Source organism: Rhyacophila brunnea, unplaced genomic scaffold (genome assembly GCF_057557595.1).
Source record: "Rhyacophila brunnea isolate RB1 unplaced genomic scaffold, BYU_Rbru_1.0 scaffold_6, whole genome shotgun sequence".
Taxonomy (NCBI): Eukaryota; Metazoa; Arthropoda; class Insecta; order Trichoptera; family Rhyacophilidae; genus Rhyacophila; species Rhyacophila brunnea.
The window spans coordinates 13,569,821-13,594,015 of record NW_028233276.1 but is presented as its reverse complement, the minus strand read 5'-3'; positions in this window follow the sequence as shown (position 1 = coordinate 13,594,015).

Sequence of the window (24,195 nt, the reverse complement as noted above, 5' to 3'; positions counted from 1 at the left end):
TCAATGTAAATTTTTATAGCTAAAAATTTGTTGAAGTAATGAAATTTTGCAAGTTTTAAGAAAACTTACCTCATTAAATTGTTAGATATTGAAATTCTAGAATAATTGAAATAATAATTAAGATATATTTTCTATGAAAAACCGAGATAACTATCTACATCACCCCTATAATATATCGATAGAATAAATATGAAATAAGTTTTTAATATTTATATTAATATCTGAATTTATCAAAATTTTATGTTAGAGTGCGGTCAATATGGGTCAGTATCAGAGACATTAACACAAGGTCAATGGGATAGAAAGAGACAGGGGTCTTTGCTCTTTAATTTTCCACATGTTATGAGTTTAAATTAAACCCATGATAATGAAAATAACAGGATTTAAATAAAAAATACACATTTTGTAAATTTAAGTAAAACAAAATGGACAAAAAACACTCATTGTTTTACCAGAATAATTTCCCGTGTTTACCACCAGAGGCGGCATCACCGAGCGCTAAGTGAATTGAACGAGGCTAATTCATCCAGCAGACAGACTCAAGCCATTTGCATACATGAAGGCAATTAAGAAGCGCGTAAAATTTACCTGCCTGTTTCGCTGCCTGTCTTTACACCTGTCGAGAGTATTTAATGCCCTCACGCATTTTGTAAATAAACCAACTCAGTGAAGTACCTTCAAAATTCGGGTCAGCTGGTACAATATAAAATGTGCATATTTATTTAGATACATCATTATTATTAATGTATTGTTTCTAAAGTCACGTTTATCTGAAATGGCACGCCACCCTTTGACTGACGACAGATATTGTATTAAGAGTGTTCAAAGTTTTAAATAGAGGGTGCACAACACGTATTATAGCACTCTGCAAAGAGATTTCGCTATCCAAATACAGTGACGTCCCTAGATAAAATGCCGCTCTATTTTGTATGCAATATTAAATAGTTTTATTATACAATGTCTAAAAAATGTGTTGCATGGATTACTAATAAAATGTATATCACTAAAAATACAAAATTAAATTTATAAATATTGTTTCCCCAAAAGTGGGGATTTTTTTGACGTTGGCAATATAGTGGTTTCTTACATGTATTTTTTTAGATACATTAATTTGCTCTGTCTTCAAAAATTAAGGGTGGTCCATGTCGCTATTCTTCTTCACAAAACTTCACAAATAACGGCTCAATGCTTCGATACAGACTAAAATCGTAAACCGGAAGCGGTAGGTGGGACGCGCAGTAAGAGGGGGGTGTGCACCCTTAGTTTCGACGGCCAGCGTAACTTCCGTATGCACTGTTTAATAAGTCAGACTGTAAATTTGTAAATCTGCACATGTCATCTCTGCTCACCAAAGATGTTGAAGGGAAACGGAAGTAAACTATACATCGCGAACCTGATAAACAAAACTAAACTTAAACTTTTTATGCTAATTACAAGAGGACCTCGACTTTCGCACATAATTGGTTCCTGAAAAGGTGTGCGAATGTTGAATGTTCGAAAGTAGAGGGAAGTAAAAAAAAATTAAATTGTGTGTTTTTTGAAATATGTATTTATCAAGTAAATATAAGATGTTTAAGAGACATGTTTAAGTGGGGTTTGCGGATGTTTCCCTTAAAAAGTTATCAAGAGTTAACTGTTTGCCACTATTCTTTTTCTTATTTTAAGTGGTAAATTATTAACTTTACAATATTGCTTAACTGCTGGCACGAAATGTAAAGTGAACCAATCTTTTAATATTAACGCAGTAAACCCAGGTTTTTTTTTATCTTTATTTGATTACTGGATACAATTCTTTATCCTTCCCTTTCAATGCCCTGGTATTTTCTGGTTGATAAATTAACATTGGCATCAATTTTAAATCACCAGCCAAGTTTCCACCAAGAAGCAATGTCAATCGGTTTTTAGAAGGTTTATGCCCAGGGGCAACTGATTCTTCCTTAGATAAGAATGTACGACTAGGCATTTTTTCCAAAATAAACCTGTGTCATCTACATTAAATATTTGGCTAGAGGAATATGCTCCATTTTCAATAATTTTGGATAATGAGGAAATAAATTCTCCGCAAAAATCAGCCGATTCTCCGGTGAATTTAATATAAACCAACCGTTACTTGCTTGAAAATTGTGTTAGAATCTTCTTTTAATCTAGCCTTCCAATCTCTGTGCAAACTAAGAGCCTTCGCTTGAATAATTGAAATATTCAGAGGGACATCTTTTTGACGTTGGTCGTCGATCCATGATGACAAATATTTTTCCATTTCATCCATAACTATGCCGTGTCTTTTGGAAACAACCTTTAAAGATATATTTCCACAATTTTGAACGTATTCCTTAATTTTTATTTTATTTTTCAAAATTGAACATAATATAGTAGTAGACCTGTTTGTATCATACGAATGTCTGATTGAAGAAAAAGATTCACCGCAATCAGAACGTCGTGCGAAGTTTATAAGTCCTTGATTTCTCTTTGTTCGTACCTATCAACACTGCAGTTTTTCTGTTTCTCACTCTTGTTTATAAATCTTATTATGTCTTAACCCCACGGCCAGCGCGGCGTTTTAAAATGTGCGAAATAGCGAATTGTGCGAAAGTCGAACGTTCGTAAGTCGAGGTCCGCCTGTAATACATTTTGTTTCCAACTAGTGAGGTGAGTTTTTAATTTCAGATATTTTCGTTATTACTAAGTTTAGGTAGCTATTTCTATATATACCAAATGTGTCGTTGAGTTTCAAAACCCGCTGTAACACTTTTTCATTATGTTGAGAAAATCAACTTTTGAATGTTTTAGTAGTGTTATAGCGGCATTTGATAGGCACATTGATTTTGTTTCATAAATGACAGTTAATCGTAGCGGATTTTGAAAGAGGCGATAAAATTTTCACGTTGAGATTTTAATAACGAATCCAACGATATATATATCTTAATTATTTCAAAAAAGTGTTATAGCGGCTTTTGAAACTCAGCGAAACAAATGATTCTACTTGTATTCGAACGGTTGCAAGTCATGAAACCTTACAAAGACTTCAGCAGGGCCATTAATTCAAATATAACAATAATAATATCACTTAACTGCAAAATCGATAAAATAGTGATAATGTTTTTTAACTTTCCGCCCATGGCCGTATTATCTGTTTTAGAACGAGATAGAGTACGACAATTACATATTAGGAATTGAGATGCAGCAATTTCGAAAATTAATACTAACACTACTGACTACTGACAATGCATGAATTCTGACTCACTCATCGAGTCGGTCACGAGATGCATCACTATTGTCACGAGTCCTTCACTCGACGTAGTCAACCGTCATTCAACTCGAATCAAGTCCCTCAGTTCATTAATATAATCAATCTCTTGATCACATCAATCTCATCAGCCCATCCGTATCCACAATTATAATCTCATATTTATCATTCTTATTATTGTATCCGTTATAATATTGTAACGACAAATAAACTTTCCTCGAAACCTACAAGCAACAGCGACCTTCTCTCTCCTACATCTTCATCTACCGCCAAATATTGTGTATGATTTTATCCCATATTTCTCTTCACTCTAGAATCGCACCTTCTTAGAATGTTGTGCTCCCTATACATACCCAATGCAACTGTGTTGGGTGGGACGCCACTGGGATAAGTACCTACGAGTATGATGGAACTTCCCGCAAAGGGAGGGTCTACATTATCATTCCGTCTAATTCACATATTCAGCGGGGCGATTCGTCACTCCGACTATAATAGCATTACGTCGCATATATGGAAATTGCAGAAGTAGATCTTCTGCTGAGTGTCTCAAAGAAATGTGAAAATGTTTTCATAGTGCACTTTAGAACCACTTTTACTTCTACGATTTATATAAAACACAATATAAAAAACCTTGTACTATATTATCATAATAAATATAAAAAAATACAGTTTTCATATAATCAATCATATGTGACAAACATGGATAAGACAATAGCGGTAATGTATTCATTTAATCTCCGCAATATATCTAAGAAATATAATGCCGGTACATACCTTGACAATGTCACAAGGGTGACTGACGGACCTGTAGCAATCAGGGGGCGAAAAAGCTCGGCCACGTTTAGGTTTGATTTGACCAATCTCCCCGCCGGCGTGCCGTGCAATGTTGACAAAACATGTCATTATAATAAACATATTCTTCATTTTATATAAAATCAGGTTATCACATGGTATTAACCACATTTAAGATTGATTTAAGACATTTGAGAGAACTCCTGTGGTTAGTTTTATCAAGTCACCATATTATGAGGAAAATATGTATTGTTAACGGCCCACATGCTCAGCGTAGGTCAAAATGGAGCTTTTATGGAATTTTCAGAGCATAACCCTGAAAATTCCTTAAACGTTGTAGATAATTTATTTTTATAATTTTGAAGCCTTATTATTCTTTATATTTATTTTAAACATTTGATGACTGGATAAAGTATTTTTATTACATAAAATAGTATTCTTTTAAAACTCTCGCTCTAATATTTTAGAATATAGTCATATTTCAGTACGTCCATGTAAAGTGGTGTTAAGATTTTTTAGATTTATTAATTTTTAAACGCATTTACAAAACCGTTAGTAAAATTAATGTTAACATTATAAAGTGACATATTTACGAAAAAAAATATATTTTATAATCTTTTTGATCCCAAATTTGACAAGAATTAGGCACTTTATTATTCAGAAATGGGCATGATTAACACATTTGAAAATAATTCTAAAGATACTGATTATAAGCTATCTATGTCTTTTACCATTAAAATTTGATAAACATCCTACGAATAATGTTTGCTTTATAATAATTATTGACCTAAGAATAAGGTAGTATTTTTTTGAAATACGCCATTTCTATTGGCATTTCCCAGTGGCTAAGCTACAACATACGACCGTAGCCATAAATTGACAAACTATAAATAAAGTAGGAAGTAAGCTCATGTTAACGCGCGTACTTGAACATGTACCTAACTGAAAATTTTTTTTTTTTTTAAAATGGTACATGTTCAAATACGCGCGTTACCATGATTAATAAGTTATTAAACTATGTTTTAATTCAACGAATAATTATAATACAATATTATGCACATATTAAATATTAATTGTATTTTCAACAGTTGTGTGTTTTATTAAACTATGGGTTGGAACGATGGGCATTATCATAAAGAGTTGAACGCAAACTGAACAAGTTTCAAATAATGATACTAAAAAGGGTTTTAGAACCGTATTCGAGAAAGATAGTACGTAATATTGAGGATACAACCACGAAAGACTCCTCGTTGTCTCACACCCAAAAATTGGGATTACTCTGTTGGACGGGCCATGTCTCAAGAATATAAAATAACCAAAGGCTTATTTTTAACAGACCATAAAGAAAAAAGAGAATCTGAGACTTATATTGCGATGGTTTGACTTTGCAGGAAATGAGACACAGCATCCCTGAGCATCAGTATACATAAAGGAGTATAAATGTTTAATGGAAGCTGGAAAATTCATATGAAAAGTAGTGATCAATTATGATAAATTAATCATGGATTACATAAAGTAAACAAATATATTATAACCTAATTTCTTTAAATTATGCAGGCAATACAGACTATTTTTATATTACATAAATAAAAGAAAAAACAAAATAAAATGCGGAAATATCAGATAGATAAGTGGGTATATTTCGTTAGTATCAGAATAGTGCTGAATAAGCGAATAATATTATCTTGTTTGTTGCCATAATATAGGATAACCCACGTTGTGCAAACTGCAAACATTGTATTAAACTTCTGAAAGTTTAAGCCCGATATACCTACTGTTAAGTCGCGGAGAGATAAATCGTCAATGTTATAAATTTTAAGTTTTATTGATATGGCATAGACGAATTTACTCAAAATAGTGAGAATCTTTCTAGCTTGCAAACATTCCGTAATATTTGCACTAAAGTGATCAAACTTCGAAGCAGTTCTGATGAAATGTTGTTGGAAAAAAAATTAAAGAAATAAACAATAACTTTAGTAAGTAACCATGGTTACTAAAGTAGCTTGTAACCATACTTATTAGAAACGGCGATCACAAATATTGTCGACACACATAAATTTTAAAATGTTGATTTGGAAAACTATGAACTTATGAAACCATTTTTTCCCCATGTTAATTTAATGTAATTTTTATGAACAATATTCTCCTTCTTCTGCCATGCCCGTCTCTTAGTTGGAGCATATGGATAGCACACGCCACCATTCAAAATTATACCAGCATTCCGTAGCTCTGCCATATACACTCGATAGATAGTATTTAGTGACCTTCCAAGATGCCGGAATCCGGTTGACTTGAAGAACAGGTAATCTAGGTTGAGGTTTTCTTCTGGCATCCGCAGCAGGTGGTTGAGCCGGGTCTAACTTCAACGTCGTCTCGTCAGTCTCAGCATGATGAGAGGCTGCTTGGTACGTTATCTTATCTCCCGATTACTCCTTAAGTCATACCATCAGTATCCGTAACAAACATATTCTGTTTTGGAAGCTCAGTATGCGGTTGCTCTGAGCCTTAGTAAGGTGCCATGATTCGCTACAATAAAGCAGCATCGTCAGAATTCAAGTGTCGAATAGGCGGTATTTCGGTCAAAACCAAATTTAATGTCGCCTATTCGAACAATATTGGATATTATTAATTATTTTTAGTTGAAATTGAAGTAATATAAAGGGTATACGGCAAAATGATAATTGTGCAGGAGAGCAAAAAGAAGAATGAAATCGTTATCGGTTGGAAAATTGGTTTAATATTAAGCAATATATATATATAATATATATATTGATTTTTCATTTATTTTTAAATATAATGAAAGTGGAAAAAGTAATAAAAACATATCCTACGTTATTGTGCTGTTTCATTCACAATGAGCTGATGTTTGCCTTGACTACACTTTCTAATGCCTTCATTGATGAAGAAATGAAATCGATTTTGGTAGTTTTAATGATACCATTATTGATTGAGCACTTAATCTGTTGAACAAATAGGCATTTACTGCATTTAAATCTCAAAATTGAAAAATATGCGATTACTCTGTTGTTTCCGTATAGCATTAATATTTTTATTTTTCATTATGATTAATAGTTTAATTACGAAAAAAAATAAGATGAAAAAATTCTATAATATTATGAAATGCTATTTATGTCTCAAAATTTGAAGTTAATAATCTTAAATATATTTACATATTGTGTTATAATTTCACGAAAATGTATCATTATATAGGAGGAGATAAAGTTTAATATTTATTCCAAACTGACAAAGATCCTTATTTTCTTATAGCGGTTCGGACACAGTGTGTCGTCAGAATAGGATCGCAAAAAAATAAAAAAAGTTTGAATGCCATTTGAAGCGGTAGTCTGTTCCGGTTGAGAGTAGCATTGGCCAAAAGGTCTAACCCGTATACTTCGCACGTGACCTGCAGGATTAGATGACCCGGCCACGCCATGCCGGGGACGGGTAAGAATCACAAAGTTTCATCCTCCACCGACCAGTACGTGAGATGCATTTTTCGCCAGCCGACATGCCTGATAGTGATACCGCGTCTGCTTTATTGGAAAACTTAGATCATTATGCTGGTTCAGGACCTGATATTTACATGCTGCTAAGGGATGCATGAACCTCAGTAATGTATTTGTATAGCCCTGTCTACTTTCGGGCATTTTTTTCGTTCGTTAGATGAACGTATTCCAGGATATGCGTAGCCTGTGTATTGTTTGCCTTAAGCCGGTTGCTTTTCGTAATGAAAGTGCTAGCGCACGTATCCCCATCACCTATAGATTTCTGTTTAACATCACGTCAGTGTTGCCAACCGAAGTATTCCATGAAAAATGTAATTTAAACGGATAACTATAATGTGACGCCAAATAAGCCAAAAATACTATAATTATGAAGGTTTCCAAACAAAAAATGTTCTGTGTCGATATAACAGTTTTTAACATGGAACATGTTTTACTCATGATCTCCAACGCAAAAGGGTTACGAAAAATACACGTAGAATAACTATAGACGCGCAACCCACCCACGGCCCGCGGGAATGGGACGACTGGCCTCCGGACAATTGGACGCCGCACTGTCGTAGACACGTATAGACGAGGTATTTTAATCAGTTTCTATCTACTACTTAGTAGTTTGAATTCATTTTACTCTTAACATAATATATTCTTTATCGCGGATTGAGAATTACCATGCCTAAGGCTTTATATTAAATAAAAAACTCTTTTTTCGTTGGAACTTAAATATATGCACGATTAAATCATTGTTTACGTCTGCATATTTACATTCTTACCAACTTTTAAATCATAACATAATCATTAAAGTATAAATAATAATATTGAATATATTTTTTAAAGTACCTATAAGTACCTAACGTCTATTTATTTTTGAATTCCGTAGCGTCCAGTTGTCCGGTGCCAAATCGTCCTAGACCCCGGCCCGCGCCCCGCCTCGATTACTAACGCGCGCCGATTATTTTCATTTTACGTTCAGTAGCCTACATTCTTTGCGACGTATTGTTCGTCTGTTATTATTACTTCTTTGTTTTTATTATTGTAATTACAAAGTAAAATTGTTTGAATCCTTTGGATTCGGTTCCTTTTACAAATAAATTGTCTTTCGAATTTGGACAACCAGCATTCAGAGAATCAGTAGGCAAAGCATGTTCCATGTTTAATAATTTTAGCTGTCAGGGTTTAAGTAACCGTCATCTGAGAGGCCCTGGGGGCGGAGCCCCCGCGCGAGGCACAAAGCGCCAAGTTTTGTCACATAATTATTTTTTTAATATATTTTCTTCTTCTCTCTTGTGAGGGTAATATTTACTTTAATGTAAATCTCGTGTTGTGAACGTCTTAAATTTTTGTCCAATGTTTTTGTTTTCTTAAATAAATAAATTATAAAAAATGACAATACTGCTTCCCGTGAAAGATTGAAAACTATTTAACATACAAGAGGTGTATCTACATTTAGTGTAGATGCAGTGTGTTCCACACATTTAACCATATTCAAATTAAAGCACGCGCAAAACCACTCGGTGTTAAAACCACAATCAAAAAGTTGAAGTGAACTGGAAGATCAAATAGCTTAAGTTCTTTGTCGCATTGCGTTACTCACTTTTTGAAGTGATTTCATTCCGATATTACGAAAATTCTTGTGATCTATTTATTGGCCATAGCCTTTAGAAGTATGTCAATACAATATTATCGATAATTTTCCTTTGATACGATATTGTTACCGTATTTTCTTTCAAAACCATACCGATACCTGTATTGATATTGTCTATTTCTGCTGCTTGTTGGCGAATTTACAATCTGCCTGTAAAGTCGCCCAGGGTCATCATCGAACAAGCTAACAAGCAGATTGTAAACAATCTACCGAGAAAAGGTGAAAGCCGGTCAACTATACACGCTACACGCCGGCGTATGGGCCTACTGCATCGGCGCAGTAGCGCGTAGTACTAACCTCCCGGTAAAAAAACGAACTACGTTCTGTCAAAATAATCGCTGGCTTATGGCTTCTCAGCGAATGGAAAGTTTTGTGTGTCATCATCACAATCACAGTAGCTGAATCGCCCGCTTTTAAATTCGCCAACAAACAGCTCGTAAAGTAGCTCAATGTAATTGACGCTTTAATCACATCCTATAATGTGTTAAGTTATTTCATAGTAACATAGTAAATAAATAAATTACCATGTTCGCTTCTGAACGAAACAAATCAGCTTCCATAGAGTGACTAATTAAGCAACTATTGGACATTTTTACTGGATCAAACAGAGATTAAAAAAAATGCATTTCAGCCGCCTCAACCCACAGCTTTAAAGGTTGTGTCCTACCAATTACATACCATGTTAACAGAAATTTAATCACTCTTAATTATTTAAAAAAAAATATCTTACTTGACAAATTGCTAATTTAGTTCGCCTTTTTACGCTCTGTCCCCATTGGCAATAACCACAAAACAAACATAAGATCGGGATCACTTATTCTAATGTCACATCTTCCGTCTATTTTTACGTCAACCACGTAGATTACTCTTATAACACCGATGATCACAGTGAAGTAATGTTTTATTTTAAATGTCGTATGTCAATGTATTTGAATATATTACAATATTTAAAACGTTTTTAGTAATGCTGAATTGGTAACAACAGAAAATTAGTATTCTACGCGTCTGAGAATTGATTCATGAGCCATACACACTTACTACACCACTACACCATTGCTAAATGACAACTTTTCTACTTGTAATAAATTTTTGTAGGCATTTAATCGACTACAGTTGAATGTAGGTTCACGGCTCTCTGTCTGCAACTCAGCTATCTGATCATTTGCCAACTCGTTATGAAATATTTAAAATGCGTTATTTTCAAGGAATCTTTAAATTGATTACATCAATATATTCTATATTATAAGATGTGCTAGTTTCATAATTTTAATCCATTAGTTTTTTGGTTATAACGGAACAGGAAATAAACAGTTAGATAAAACTATATTTGTGATTATGTATCATTGACATATGGAAATTAGTAATCAAAAGACAAATATTTCTAAGTCACAGACAGACATCTCAAGTTTATATATCAGCATAGAAAAGTATACGCTGCCTGTAAAATAAATCCTGTGGCAATTAAACGAGACGAATAAAATTGACGTAAGTCATAACTACGCAAACTTTCCAAGTATCCCTCGCCTATAGAAAATACGAAAAGGTCAAAAGTTTATCTTCGCAAAACTTTTGCAACTCGCTCGAGTATTTATTATGCAAGAAATAAATTGAATGGCGGTATTTTCACGGAAATAGATCCATTTCATTGTGATCATATTGAGCTACGGGTGTATTTTATATCAAAACATCTGTCAAATAAACGCCTTGAATTAATACGATTTGACAAGCCACAGGTATGTATATCGCAAACAAAAAGTTCTGTAGCTTCCATTGTTAGTTATTACTGTGGTTATTTGTTATGCTTATCGAATTTCGTTAAAATGTTGGCTATCGGTTTCAGTATATTATTAAATTAAAGTATGTTTTATAACGCATTTCATGTAAGAACTACTTCGCCGTAGTTCAATAAAATACCCGTAGCTTATTCGTGAAAGCATCTTCATCATCCTGAATCTATTCACTGCTGGATGAAGGCCTCTCCAAGCTGATTTCACTTCTCTCGATCCTGTGCGTTGCGTTGCCACATACTTCCGCAGAAATTTATCATTTCATGATTTTCGATCCATCGGCCTCTAGAACCTCGGACCTCTTGGATACCACTGGATGATTCCAACGATTTTCCTTTCTTCGAGCTATGTGTCTATCCCATTTCCATTTGTGGTTTTTAACAAACTCTATTACATCGCAAACCCTTGTCTGTTCCCTTATCCACTCATTCCTCTTTTTGTCCTTTCGCGTTATGCTCAGCATGCACCTCTCCATACCACGTTGTGCTACTCTAAGTTTCTGGAACTCTCTTTTACTTAGGGTACATATTGTTTTACACGCATATGTGTAAAAGCATGCCGGTGCGAATCTAGCAAAAACAGGTTCATGTCCCGCCGGGTGTCGTATTTATTTCTTCAAAATGATTTTTTCTAGTGTGTATATGCATGAGATGTTATCAAATTATGTATATTCAATATATATTCAGCTGCCATTTGTGCACGTCCGTCTTTTGTGATGCTATAAATGTGTCAAAATGAAAAGATTTTAATGCTACACTTTGTCCTGAGACGAAGCTGCACGGAAGTGATGTAAGCATCGTGCGGTGTGCAAATAAAAAAGAGTTTTGGCTTACTCTGTCATCATATTTTGTCTGTGATGACATTAATTAGTGTCCTTTGTACTCGTGTATTGCAACCCAGTCTATGCAGAGTAGTCTGGAGTTTAAAGTGGTGAATCTAAGGAATAATCTGAATTCTCCTGTACCACATATTAATTGCAATGTTTTTTTGTTCGAAATAGTTCTAATTTTTTTTGTTATTTATTTAAGTCAACCAACAGGATAAATTTAGAGAGAATAAGTATAATGATAATATATAATAAAAGAGTACCTATGTGATGGTCTCAATAACAGAAGGACACAAAAACATAATAAATCAAATTTGATCAAATTAATATCAAATAGAGTTGGAGAGTTATTGAAAATGGTTTAAAAAGAAAAATATATAAGTAGTAATCATTAGAAAGATATAAAATATACATTCAAAAGTATATATATTTGGAATGAAGTGTGCGAATGATGGTGGATGACGAGATGTGTGAAGAACTGAAGACTTGTAGTTGCTGGCGGAGATGGCGAGAATTGACAGATACAGTTTACTTACAGTGATAAAAGATAACAGCAAGGTAGATATTTATTCGATGCGTGGTAATAATACAGAGTGACAGTTCTCTACCAAGATAAAATTCGGAGTGAGATATTCGATCAATCGTGATAGCCTTTTTATTTAAACACATCATGATTAAAAATGCTTACACTGAGTATCCCAGACTTTCGATGAGAAAATACATTTCTTAATATAATAAATATTGCTGAGGTGAAAAGTGCTAATTCGTTTAGGAATCGAATACCCTACCACTTAGCATAACTTACTTAATTATTCAATGTAAGCCACAAACTATGTATGTCATGGTAAAATGTATTGAAGGTGAATACCCTACCGACACCATGACTAGCGTAAAATACTTACTAAGTAGCCATAGTATAAAATTGCAATATGATATTATATAAACAAAGCCATTGTTGCATGGCAATTGAATTTCAAAACAATATCGTTTTAAAAATAATATACTACTTGTTAATATTTATTTATAATTAATTACGAAATAAAAACATATCAAGATCCGTGTAACACAACTGACTAAGCAAATTCACAATCAATAAATAAATAATGTGTAATACAAATCACGCACTCACTGTCTTGCACCTTCATTAGTATTAAACTCATCGTTACGTAATTCTCGTCATCTCACAACGTAAAAATAATCCACTTGTTTTCACTACGACGATAGTAATTATCTGTTTTTTAATCTGATCCGCTACATATCGTCGTTATTATTATTTTTTGCGTTGTAATAACATTTATATTTATGGGAGAATAAACCAGGGTATTTTCTCAATCACACGCTATCCTATCTGAGTCTTATCATTACAACCTTACCTACCCTCGTCCTTATTCAGATCCCCGTATTTGCATGTAATAATTCGATTCGATAGTAATCTTCTTTCTATTCCGCAGTCCTGGAACATATTTTAAGTTATGTGGTGTTCTTTCTTAGCGTATCAGAAACTCCCCACTTTCCACTGATGGCCAATAACTTATCCACTGGCGGCTCTCGTGGTGCAGTGGGTAAGGCGCTGGCCTTCCACCCGAGAGTTCTAGGTTCGATTCCCGGTCATGACAAAAACATTTATGTGTTTTTCTCAAAGCCTGAGTGTTTGTAATTGTTCAAAATTACTAACAACCACCTTGTACGAAAAAGCAAGGACATGGTTATTAATAATTAAAAAAAAAAAAACTCTTATCCACTTCTCCGCTCAATATAATAAAACTGAGTATAGATTTCACGCATAAAGTGGAAAAGTTTTAATAACATATATACATAAATAATTCTATAAGAATCTTTGAAAGAATCTTATCATAATATTGATTTTAATTAGATCGTTTGCAATATTTATCGTGTTATTACCGCCTTCATTGAAGAGTTTAATTATAATGATTGTATAAAAAAAATTTACAGGCCAGAATCTGACATTCGAATGACGTTTCCAAAATGGCGTCCATATGGTAATTTGTAGTTCCATTTTTGACCGTTCTTTAGATAAGTTTATAGGACTGTAATAAGGTGCCTAGATCTGATCGAATGTTTTTGTCCTATTATAGACCTGTAGTTGTGGAATGTATATTTATTTTATAAAACTATGTTTAATTTGTCAGTTATTATGTGCTCCAGATATTATTTTAATATTATACGTCATATACAATTACTTATATAGAATTATTTAATATTAATTTTCTTTTGTTTTATATACTTTCATAAATATAGCAAGCATGAGTGTTTATAATCAGTAAATAATGCGCCCCTCAATTACATAATTATTCTAATCATAAAGCAGTCGGGGAACTCCGTTTACTTATTTCTTTCTCTGTCAGTGTAATATTTTTTTCCGTCGGACATTTCGTGTTTTCCCGCCAAATCACTTTGGTCTATATCCGCACGGGCTGCCTCCGAACGCTAACTGCTCTTTTCTCCAGGGAGACGGACGCGAAAAAAGAGTTAAAAGATAAAAAAAGTGTACGGGGAAGCGAAGACCGAGAAGAATTTATGGCTTTTTCTTGCGAATTTTAAAAGAAAAAAGAAAACAAAATTATAGTCCATTCGGCGCGCGGAGTTGTAAAAATGTCGTTAGAAAAGAGCGTGTACTTATTTGGGGTGTGCTCTTACAAAATTGCAGCCAGATGTTATAATAAATGATAGGTATATATTTTAATTTACTAAAAATGTAATGATACAAATTCAACAAACAATTGTACATACAATTAGGCATAACAACGTTGTTTTATAGAAAAAAAATGTTTGTTATAAACGTTGCTGGATTGTGACCGAGAAATTATTTTGAAAAAATAATGATTCTCGTTTCTTGATTTATTTGTTTTTGATATTCTTGAGAAATCTGTAAATTTTATGTTGAATATACTATTCATTATAGAATAATTACAAGATAAAAAGAACTTTTTATATACCTACAACGTTTTTAAATTTTCTGTTGAACCATATAAACTTGACTTGACTAGCTTAAACGATGAAAAAAAATTGTACATAGACATGACATATTGATTTCCATAGTAACGCACGTCTTTATAAATAATTTAGTTCCTAGGACCCCAGACTCCTAACAACCAATAATGGTATTGAAAACTTTTCATACAAAACAGAATTAACTGAAAATGAAGATGGCTAAAAGTAAAAAAAAGTCCATTGGCATCGTGTTCTGATATATTCTAAAAGTTTCAAATGTCTAACTAGTCGGGAAGATAGTTAAAAATCGATTGTAAGATTTGTACCGGACAAAGAACCACCGGACAAATAAGAATACGAGCTAAGAAAAACGTTGTAAAATACACATTGTTGTAATTTGTAGATTACTTATGTGAATCCGAAAGATAAAAAGAAACTTAAATTTTAGGTCCACAGTTGTTTATTCCCAGAAAAATTTAAAATGTGTGAATTTTTGGAAAAGATCTGTCGATATCTATATGAATACTGATGCCCAGACTAATTTAATCTGGATTAAGATGGCAGAAAACACGTTTGAAAAAAATTCAAATCTCTTCTACAATCGAGACGTAGCTCTGGGCACTCAATGGAGGGTACTCAGGTGCTACGTCATCATATTTCTGTACTAGTTTACGGAGTGGAATTATGGATATCAAAGAAGCGGACGATAAGAAGATTGGATGCTTTCTAAATGTGGCTATATCAGCATACTATGAAAATATTATGGTCTGATCACATTACCAATGAAAACCTTTTAAGACGAGTTAATAAGACAAGAAATATAACCAAAATCAATCAAAGGAATGCTCCACACTTCAACCGTAATTATACAAAGGAATGTAGATGGCAGTAGACGCGTTAATCGATGAAGTTTTTCTTGCTTGTGCAACCTATATAAAGTATCCGAGGCGTTGGAGATATGATATTTGATACTACTGGCCCGGATAGAGAGGTGTATTACAAGTTGATCTCAGCATTTAATGGAAGATGGTAATTACAAATAAAATGAATATCAAATATCGTCAGAGGTATGCATGGCCCCACATCCTGAACCGGGCCCCCATATTAGGATCTTTGGCGGGTCCCCCTACCTATCTCTAAGGATAAAGGCAGCGTGATGCTCTACAGTAGCGTTTCCCAAATGGTGTACGCGGTAAAATTAATGTGTATATTTAGTGTTTTTTGTTGTATATTTTAATACATCTTATACAATTTTATGTAATAATATTATTGAAAGAAAATAGCACTGCGATTTTTTTACTATTAAAGCAAATTTGTGTTGTGTATCTCACTTATCTGGTCGACTGGCCTCACCGGGCACCTCCTGAACCCGGGCCCCCAGGCTAGAACCCTGTCAGCCCCCTTCTTGCGGGGGCCTTGGAGGTATATAAAAATAACCTGAAAAATCTTCTACAAACTTTCCGTCAAAATAAAATGTAAGATTTAACCCAAAAGGTCTAAAAAAATAATGTCAAATCAAGAATTAAATAATATCTGTACGAAACGCCAAAATGGGCTTCTACAATGTTTATGTCACCACGTTTTAATGCTGTTAAATCATAAAATATTTATTTTTTACATGCTTACTAATTAAACTATACTAAAAACTTTCTGAAATCAAAATCAAGTTTTGTAACATAAAAATACCACAATAATATGAATCCCTTTGTCTAACTTCCAAAATAATTCGTAAATGATTTGATGAAAATTTAATATAATTTTACATTATGCAAAAGTTTAACCTGAAATGCGTACCTATGTAGATTTTAAAACACAATGACGTATAATACAAAATGGCGGCCAAATATTCATTTTCCTATTGATATCCATCTGGATTAACTGATTCTCAGTTTCGATATATTATGTACTATCTTTCATCAAATTTAGTCAAGTAATTTTTGAGTTATACCCAAAATTTTATTAATTGTATCGGTTATATTACTAAACGAATTTCGTTGTTTAAAAACCCCTCCGCTAAGTGGCGTTACTATGCCTCATTCAAATTGTTTTTTTAAGTTCCCTGCGAGGAATTCCAATTATTATCAGCGGCCGAGTATTGATAAGGGTCGGGCACTCACTGAATTGTCGTGTTTAAAATACTTCCCTTCGCCTCGAGTCTTTGTTATTCGAGCACTTACCCTTTCACAATTAAGTGAGATTGTGACACCGATCGCGGACCCATTGTTTTATTTCTCATTTACAAAGTTTACGTTTTAAAACACTCTTTCATTAAATAATTTATTAATATTTAGCGCTGTAAATTTATTTATTAATTCAGTCAATTGACCGTATTTTACACAATGATTTGATGCTATCAAATCGAAAATTATACATTAGACCAGGGGTTTTTTAGGGGTAAAGTTTTTCAATTTCCAAAGAGACAATTATTTTGAAATCAAAAATATTTGGCGGGCAGCCCTCTTTTGTAAATATTTTGTTTTAAAAAAACATAAGGCAAAAAAATAAAAATAAAATATTCCATTGTGTAAACTTATTTTTAACTAAATATCTCGACCATGTCCGATCATATAGGCCGCCACAGAGTGGAGGTTTGTATTAACAGATTTTGTTTTTACGAGAAATGGATGTCAGCCACTTGGTCAACCTATTAGGTCCATACTCTGACTCATACACAAATTAAAAAAACAATTTGTGTACTTACCAGACCCAAGATTCGAACCTGGGATCCACGACGCTTAAGGGTGCACAACTAAATATACAGTATTATTACTCTTATTAATATACTAAAAAATAATATTTACCTTGTGATTTGTGCAATTGTTTGTTTGAAACTAAATCCTGCAATCTAGACTCAAATGTTGTGGTGTGAATACGCAAAACAGATGCATCATGTTTGTCTGTTAATTTTGATCTTAAGTTTGATTTATTAATGCTCATTTTAGAAAATGTTTTTTCACAAATATTAGTACCTCTAAATAAAGAAGCCTTTTGATGAGTATGTTCAACTATATTTGGATATACCTCAGGTGAAAATCCTTTGTAGAATTCAATTAAATTCTTATCACGATAATATGCTTTTGCTTCTACGTTGTCTTGCAAATCTATTAATTCAAAATGCATATTTATGGGAACAGCGTCCGGGTTACATGAAAAGGGATCTTGAAAAATATTAAAATGCATTATTTGATGTTTCTTGAAATCCAAGAACCACTTATAAAATCCATATAACACATATTGAATTATCCTGGGGTATTTTTCTGATCGCAGAATACTGGAAGCCTTGGTAGATTCGTTCAAAGGAGTCAGACAAGCCGTCAACTGACAAAAAAATTTAACATCGAAATTGTTGTTGAATAAGTCTCAATTCCAATAGAAATATGGTAAAAAATTAGCTTTCCACTATACACTTACTGTCAAGGCCGATTCTAACAAATTCGAGGCCCCTACACATGGAAGATCCAATGTAAAGAAAACGCTTTATAATCTTGCAGAGAAAAGATAGGTCAACCGACATTTACGAGTATTATAATATCAGTTACTCTAAAATGATGTTATATTCACATCTCTTTTCCAAATTTTCGGCCCATAGAATGATCGCGTGACCTACCTGTAGTGTACAAGTTTAACTTAGCACTCATTTTTACAGTGATAAATTACATTTATAGATAAGGGAAGTACCCGTCATATTAATAATTGATGGGAACATTTTTGTTTCTGGGAGTTGATATCGGATGGTCCACTTGAGAATGACAAAATATATATTACCACTTTCATTAGCCTACAATTAATATTGTTTGTAGTTTATTTATAATATATTTCTCACAATAGTGGACCTGAATTAAGGGGGGACATGCTCAGCGTAGGTCAAAATTGAGCTTTTGTTCTATTTTCAAAGCATGATCCTGGACATAACTTAAACGTTGTAGATAATCTATTTATATAATTTTGAAGCCTTATTATCCTTTATATTTATTTTAAACATTTGAATTGACTGCATAAAGTATTTTTATTAGATAAAATAGTATTTTTTTAAACCTATCGCTCTAATGTTTTAGAATATAGTCATATTTCAGTACATAAATGTGCATTGGTGTTAAGATTTTTTACATTTATTAATTTTTAAACGCATTTATAAAACCATCAGTATAATTTATATTGACATTATTATAGTGAAATATGTACGATAAAAAAATATATTGTTAATCTCTGTGATCCCAAATTTGACAAGAATTAGGCATTTTATTTTTCAAAAAATGCGCAAGATTAACACATTTGAAGATAATTCTAAAGATACTAATTATAAGCTATGTTTTTGACCATTCAATTGTGATAAACATCCTACGAATAATGATTGCTTTATAATAATTATTGACCTAAGAATAAGGTAGTGTTTTTTTTAAATACGCCATTTCTTTTGGCATTTCCCAGTGGTTAAGCTACAACATACGGCCGTAGCCATAAATTGTCAAACGATAATTGAAGTGGGGAGTAAAATGATGTTAACGCGCGTGTTTGAACATGTACCTAACCGATTTTTTTTAAACGGTACATGTTCAAACACGCGCGTTAACATCATTAACAAATTATTTATATATAGATTATCTACAACGTTTAAGGTATGTCCAGGATCATGCTTTGAAAATAGAAATAAAGCTCCATTTTGACCCACGCTGATCACGTCCGCCTTTATTAGCTTTATTAGAAATACTTCAAAGATATTTTTATAATTAATGGGTTCAATTTTCCCATTAATTAATTAATTGGTTCGACTTTTATTTTTTGTTTCACCCGGACTCACCCGGGGCGCGAGGCTCCTAAAAGTTTAAATGCATTATGATCACGTCACGTACTCTCACATGCTGGTATGGCGACAAATTTAGTGTACTGTTTCGTTATTCCGCAGAATATTTTGAATGATCACTATCTCTATAAATTCAATGATGGGTAGTGCCAACTTTAATATATTAGTATTTTGAACTATTATTCATTATTCATGTTGATTTCAATTATATTTAACAGTTTGTAAGTGTGCGTACGTTAAAATTACTTACGATATTGCATCCATACATAATATTTTGAACAGAACCCAACTTACAAACCGTAGATAATAGATAATAATTTAATAGAAAATCCATAGAGAAAACCACTAAAAACGATGTAGAAAAAAAACTAAGACGTTTAATGTGCACTATTTACATCGGATATTAACAGCCTACCCCCACCCTACGCCGTTATCACATAATATAATATATACTTATTTATTGTTCTCTTTACTATTGGTTTTAATTGTCGTTGTTTTGCCTTCTTTCCAACATTCACCTTCCTAACCCACGCTGCGGCATTTCGGTCCCACAATTAATGAAATATACTTAAATGTATGAAAAGACCTCAAAAAATCTTTTAGAAATAGTTCATGAAATGTAAATGATTTTCATGTTTAAAATATTGCCAAAGTGAATTGCATCGGCGATAAATTCGCCGAACTTTTGAGCAGTGTTTCGCGTCTTGCGTAATGTATGGAAATATGATTTAGTATGCAGTTTGCCGGAAATTTAAAGAAGATTATGCAAAGCAAGATGAGCTTTAAGTGATTTATCAGAATATAAATTTACAACTTGAGCTTTGAATCTTATTTATTTATTTATTTGGCGGTCGGTGAGGTGTGAAAATAACGAAGTCGTTCCTTGGATGTTTTGATAGAAGAGTTTATTTATTGATACGAGAAAAAATAAATATAATAATAAGGATGACAGCGTGAGATTATAATCGCAAATACGAATGTACTGGTGAGATCGATGTGATCAAAAGATTGATTACATTAATGAACTGAGAGACTAGACTCTAGTGGAATAACGGTTGACTATGTGGAGATAGTAGTGCATCGCGTGACGGACGCGATAAGTGAGTGAGGATTCATGGAAAGCCGTAAAGTACCAAAAGAACCAAAAGCGATCTTAATCAATGGCACTCAAATCGAGCAGGTCAGCAACTACGTCTATCTTGGACAACAAAAATGTCAATTGATGGTGGAATGTATGATGAGATTGGTCGCACAACAAAACTGGCATGGAGTGCATTTGGGCGCCTGCTAATTATAGTAACATCTATCAACATAAAATTGAACTAACGATCTTGGTCGATAATGAAGTACTCGTTACCAAAACAGTTACAGAAACAGAACATAAACTGACGTTAACCGAACTTATAATATATATATAGATTTTAATGAGTAGTCGATATCATACCTTTCAATCAAGCAGTTCACCAAAAATATCTCTCAATTGAATAATAATTCTTCGAATACTGTTTTGTCCGCAATAAACATAAAACTATCAAAATAATAAAGCCATACTATCATATAGTATTAAAATGAAACAACTATAAAACAGCGATGTTGATTAATAAAATATATACCAATATTAAAAAAACTAAACTTGGTAGTTGGACGAAATACAAAATTAAAATATGATTGGAATAACGAACAACTACTTACAACTATATAACGCATAATATAATACATATTCCAGCATTTTATAACGTATATCTAGGAAAGTATATAATAAAAACATTGTAGTGCACGTTCGTTTCCCACCATTACCTAGTTGAAGATGACACTTTTAAGGCTATGGCGTGGTATAGTCTATATTGTATAGAATCGCTATGTGGAACGACTCAGAGTGTTATCTCACGAAAGCCACAATTTAGCTGTTTGCTTTATCGACTTTCGTATTTTTCTTTCAAACTGCAAAGTAACCCAACCAAACTTTTCATTTTGTAACTGTATTTCTTAGTGTCGCCATTGGGTCAACTCTACATATTTTTTATGTTGGGTCCAAGATAATATAAATATTATTATCCTACAAGCTCGTCCCAAGGAACTCGCCCAGCCATGTGCGAAGTCCTGTAAAAAACATTTTAAAAAATCAAGGACGAAATTTTTTGAAGCATTAAAATAAGGACATGGCGATAGGCATCAGGGAGATAACAAATTAGTAGAGTTGATATGGTTACATTTAAATTGTATATTTATGCGTTTCGACATATCACAGTTTACCGATAGTTATTATATCGGAAAGATATGGCAGTATAGCATTGAAATCATAAAACCATGCATTGTTCGTGGCGTATTTCACCGTGAAGTAAGTTGTAAGTATGTTATAAAACCATTTATATGCGACTAGAGTTGGATATCGGGAATTCTCGAGAAATTTTCGAGATTTTCCATCCCGAATCTCGAGAATTGACATTTTTAACATTTCGGGAAATCCCGAATCTCGAGAATCTTTTCTCGGGATTCGGGATTTCTTTATTATCAAATATTAATTGAAAAAAACGATTTTCCATATGAAAAAAGTGGACAGAGAACACAAAACGTTCAAAGACTGATAGAGGCATTTAACACAATTAAGGCAACGTCGACTGAAAATGAGCGCATTTTTTGCAACATCAGGGAATTTTGTGTTTTAAAAGCGTACGCGATTGTCAGACGCAGCGATTGACAATTGATTGATTGACATTGTTTTTTGAAATTCTATTTTAATAAGTAATGTTTTGAATTATTTTTGTTTTCCTACTTCTATTTTGTTTGTCTTCTTACATGAATAAAAAAAATCATATTTTTTTGGAATTTGTCTGTTTTTACACTGATTTTAGTAATCCACTATTATTGGTTGCTAAGGGTGTGGTCCTAGCAACTAAATTATTAATATATACGTGCGTTACTATGGAAATCAAAATGACATTTCAGTATTCTATATTTGTTTGTTTGCTTGTTTTTTTTTATTTACTTCATATCAAGTACAAGTTTGAGCATATTGAGCATAATAATTCAACAGAAAATTTAAAAACGTTATACATAAAAAGTTCTTTTTATCTTTTTATTATTTATATCTGACTATTGTTTCATGTGAGATTAATAAAACATCTTTATTTAAGAAGTTAACAATTGAATTGAATTTGATATTTTTTAAAGTTTTGCAATTGTGCAAAATAGGTTGGGAAAGAATGAATCTTCGCCGAAGATGGTCTTTATTTATTATTTCAGATTTTAACAGACTCAATTTAATGCATCCGATTGTCTCGAATTGCATAAACTACGGTGTCCATTTAAATAATATAGTATTACATACACATTGGCCAAAAATTTGTTTTCAAATAAATAGAAAAAAACTTTCATTATATTTATATGTTTATGTGTTTTATTTTAATTCAAATATCATTGGTTCCACTGAAAACCCCTATATATTATACTCACTGTATTATTGTATATGGTAAACCTAACATTACTCATTAAATTTAACAAAAGTCAAGTGGTAAATAGTATAACTTATTTTAAGTTTTTGACGTCAAAGTTTTCTCGTCAATCAAGGCACCCCGTTAGGATTCCGGATATAATTCTGACAAATTAAAATCAAGTTACAAAGCAAACTCTTGTAATAAATAAGTATTCTATGTTGCCAAGTCTTGTCAACAATTTGGCAACACGAGGAGGAAGTATCATTTTTGTTCGCGACACACCTTTTGTCACTTTCTTGTCAAATTTGTTATTCAAACAGGTAAGCTTAAAGTTTAACGTACATACCTGTCTACAATGACATTTTTCTCTTGTTGAAGTATACAAATGATATAATATATAAATGTTAATAGCTGTGATTTTCTTTAACGCAAATGACGCAATTGATCCGATAGATAATTAAAAAGGAGCTCTAAAACGGTTCAAACAATTTATATATTTTTAATTTATACAAGTTTAAAAAAAATGTATGAAACGTGAATTACCCAAAGTATAAAAAAAAACTATAGCATCTAAAAGCTAAACTAAAACGAATACGTTCGAATTAACCACTAAGTAATTTATTATTATGTATTATCATTGTCATATAATATTTAATAATAAATATTTTTAATTACAGATCAGCCAGAGGAGGGGACATATTAGCATTTATTTATATTATTTTAATTAATTGGTATTTATAATATATATTTTTTTAAATCGTATACTTTTTCAGGTTTCGGAAGTACGAGTATATATGTAAACATATTGTCTGAAAATTCACATAGAATAATACGCATATATTTTTTGATAAATCATATTATGTGGGTTTTTTTTTAAATTTGCGCTACATTATAATATATATTATCTGTACATTACAGCCAGTGTATCTTAAGTCAAATAAGAACACTTTCAGGAAAACGTTATTTAAAAAAAAAAATTATTTACACCTTCAATGTACTTATGGTTTTATAATTTAAGAAATCGAGTTTCTGTTACATACGTAAAACTCAAAGGGTGAAGTGGTCCTAAAGTAGAACATAATTTTGGTGCAAAATCCGACTCTGAGGTACAGAAATATAGATATAATATTAAATTTATTATATCACTGTGTAAAAAATACATTTATATTTCCAAATATAGAACCAGAGTGTTTCGGTCCGATTATTTAAAAGTA